The following is a 3,741-nucleotide window of genomic DNA, read 5'->3' as shown; positions in this document are numbered from 1 at the left end:
CGCTTTATACAGCATCGGACCCCACCAACTTCACTTCTCCCATAGATGGCCTCAGAGGGACTTCTGGAGTGGGAACTTTTTTTTTTTTACTTCAAGGAAAACACAATGGTGGGGAACTGCCGATTTCTTTATTAAAAGAGTGCACATTAAAATTTTATTTGGGTGTTTTCTTCTTCGTGATGATGCATTAAATGTTATGCATGAATCGCCCCATGGTATTCCCCTACGATTGTTCAATAATTTATAAGTTATGGTCTTCTGGAATGTTGTTTCAGTTTCAACAAGATGAAAATGATGGAGACGCCGAGAGGGCACTGCGGGACCTCCGCGGATACAATGAACCGTTTTCTGCTGTTCGGACAGGTCTCGCTGTGTACTACTGTACAATGTACTACTGTACAATGTACATCAAAAAATTCTATCAGCATCTCCGCCTGGCCTATTGTCGACCACAACCACGCAGCAGCTGAAGGAAGTCATGGCAACGTGAAGCCAGCAGCCCAACCCCTGAAAACTTCCGAGCCACCATTTACCGGACATAAAAGCAGTTACGTTGTTGGAATCTTCAGAGGGCTCGGCGGGACCACCGCGGACGCAATGATCCATTTGCTGCTGTTTGCACGAGTGTCGCTGTGAAATACCGTACTACGTACATCGACAAATTCTACAAGCATTCCCGCCTGGCTCGGCACCTGAAGCAAGTTACCGCAGGCCCGTGCAGAACGTCAGATTGGGTCCAATGGAGCCAAAATGTGGAACGTAGAAGGTAAAACTAAAGAAAGTAGCCGTAAAGTTCATTTGGCGAATGAAATGCAATACAAATCCAATTAAATTCTGCTTGAAACTCCCTGTTTTGGCATCTACTTTGATGTCTTGTTTTTAATTTGTATTTATACTTTTTTTAGTGTGTAAATATTTTTTCTTTTCTGTTCTATGTGCTTGCTTGATTTTTATTTTGGTTTGGTCTCCTCAATGTTTTTAGCAATTTGTCCTGTGTATTCCTCAAGCGTGTACTATTACAGTAGTACTGTTGCGTGTACATTACCAATATCTTTTCAGCCCTCCACCCTCAGCGGTGGAACCAGAATTTTCGTATTCGACCGTACATTAGCCACTGAAGCTATCGTGGCAGTTTGTACATATTTCTTGTTCTCTCGCAATAAAGTTTCTCTTAAAAAATTGGTATCACCTGTAGTTGCAGTTTTCGCATGCTGGAAAAATTACAAACAATATTGTCTCTTTCTGATAAGGTGGGGGGACGGAAGGAACTGCCCGGTACTGCGTTGAACTGAAAAAATCACGCCGCTCAAATTGCTGACCGAAGGTCTTTGTTGACGAGGAATGGGAGAAAGCCTAACCACAGTCCTTGTAGACCGAGTTTCATAAGCGTCAGTCGCAGTGCGACGTCCAAGTAACTTCCGACGTGCATGCTCGGCCATATTGAACGATACAATAGAAGTTAAATGGCCTCTTTTATTTATTGAAGATCAGCACTGAACGGCTGCGCTTGGATGTTCTAAAGCGCAAAAGCTAGCAGCGGGCTGCAATACAGCGGCGTTCTAAGTGTACTGCTGTATTGACCGGCACAAAGCCTAATTGCACCACTGCGTTCGCCTGGTAAAGGACAGAGCTCAGTTAACTTGGACTGCTTCGGCTGTCAGCGAGCACATTCCGTCGGATATACCAAATGGTGCTCCGCATCTGTTCGGGTTTGTTTTACCGCTCGCCACTGGACATGAAAGCATCATATGAGGGGCTGGAGAAAAACCTGTATTCGCTAGTTCGATGGGCTGCTCCGAGACTGTTAATGACGGTGTGCCCTCTCCTCCCCAAAACGCGTCTTACGCTATGATAAACTGCATAGGGGGATAGCATAATGGTTTAGGCCATTAGATTTTTAACACATAATACGTAGTAAACGGGCGGTTTTTCCATTAGTCTCTGTCGAAATGTGGCCACTGCTGTCACAAATTTAACCGCGAAATCGTGCTCATAAAAAAAACAATGCCATTGGTACGGCTTTGATGCCGGTTTGATATTTAGACACCGCCAGTCGTGAAATATCAGGGATAAAAAATAAAGAGGTAACTCCAAGTAGTTTTTTGGGCGTCTATGAGTGGTGGCTCCCGAGAAAGCTTGCGCAGGCTGCGGTTCTCTTCGCATCCGTGCAGGTCTCACGGCTCTCTTCGCAGTTTCGAAGCTCACGAGCTCAAAATCAAACACCACCGTAGTTGTCGCAGCATCGACATCAATAACACTTGAAGAAACACGGCGCCAAAGTGTCTGCGACTGCCGCAGCAAAGCAGACGACAAAGCCGATAAAGCGACTGACAGAGTTCATGAAACACGCACATTATGCGCGTTAGTTACAACAGCCGCGCGGGTCAGAAATTCAAAACAAATAGAGATAAAGATAAAGAGAGCGAGATATATTTTCTCCTTTAAGACCCTTGTTTCGGTTAGATCTTGTTTTTTTACTACAGACGCTAGCGCCGTTTCCTTCTTCAGTTACGTTCACAACAGATAGATTTTCTATAGTTAGGTGGGACAGAATTGGCTCGCGCTTTCTTCCCTCTGCACCAGCTTTTATACTTCTCTTCAAACAGGAATTGTTAAGAGTACAGTTTTTTTAGAAGGCTTTTAGAAAACTGTAGGTGAGGAGATAAACTGCAGTTGTCAGACAAAAAAAAAGTTCGACAAAATCGTGTATATTTGCATGAACTGATAATCATGTTATCCAAGTACAAAATCTGTATACATAAGAATGCCTCTTGGGCTAGTTGATTTATTTTTCCAAGAAAAGAAAAACTGAGAAATATGTCGAGAACGAAAGGCAAAGGAACAAATCATAACACCATGACCACTGGGCTATGCCTAATAACAGGAAATGCACTGGCGCACACGCGTTTGTGTTGATGATGATGCTAGGTTTTTATGACGCAAGGGCATCTAAGGGCAAAGAGCGCCAAACACGAGGTTTTTGGTTGACTCAGGCTAAAATATGCAGAGATGATAAAATCAGCACGAGGTGTATTAGGCCTAAGAGTAGTGAGTATGTGCATTAGCATTAGTGTGTAGAGGGTGCCTAAATATCTGGTGGAATGGCGTAAAGTGATGCATAGCGCCTAAAACTTGTTTTAAGAGGGGTTATATATAAAAGACGAAGCCTGGTAGCCTTGCTTGAGGTCCTTGCTTGAGGAAGAATGGCAAAGCGTCTGGCAGCCATGGGTAAGCTCAGCACTCTCCTCAGCAATGAGGAGGTGCGGAGGTTACTTTGAATATGAAATCTCTCGTAAGAAACCTACATCAGATAAAAATTTAAAAACATTTGCTAATGAAAAGTTGCGGCTCTCACCTAAATATAAAAAAGGGTTCATTGGTAATTGGATTGTGTAAAGTTCAAGGAAGTGCTGTCGTCTTTGTGTATCCAGTCTAGGGCATATGATCAATGTATGGACAACTGAGATGTGGGCTTCACATCTGGCGCATTGCGGTGCCGGAGTGTCCTGCAAGAGTGTGTGATGTATGTATGTGCTATCCTCAGTCTACAGAGAGCAACTTCCTTGAATCTAATTTGTTTTTCATTGGCATACCTCCCAATCTATAGTTTAATTGTGTGAAGTTTGTTGTCTGTTTGTTCATCTCAATCCTAATGCCACTCTTTGCGAAGTGCAGTGTTATTATATGGCCTGAGGTCCTGGTAGGGAAGTTGTTTTATATTCGTTGTACTCAGTTCGGCAC

Source organism: Amblyomma americanum, chromosome 1 (assembly GCF_052857255.1).
Source record: "Amblyomma americanum isolate KBUSLIRL-KWMA chromosome 1, ASM5285725v1, whole genome shotgun sequence".
In the NCBI taxonomy this organism is placed as follows: domain Eukaryota; kingdom Metazoa; phylum Arthropoda; class Arachnida; order Ixodida; family Ixodidae; genus Amblyomma; species Amblyomma americanum.
This window is presented reverse-complemented; position numbering follows the sequence as displayed.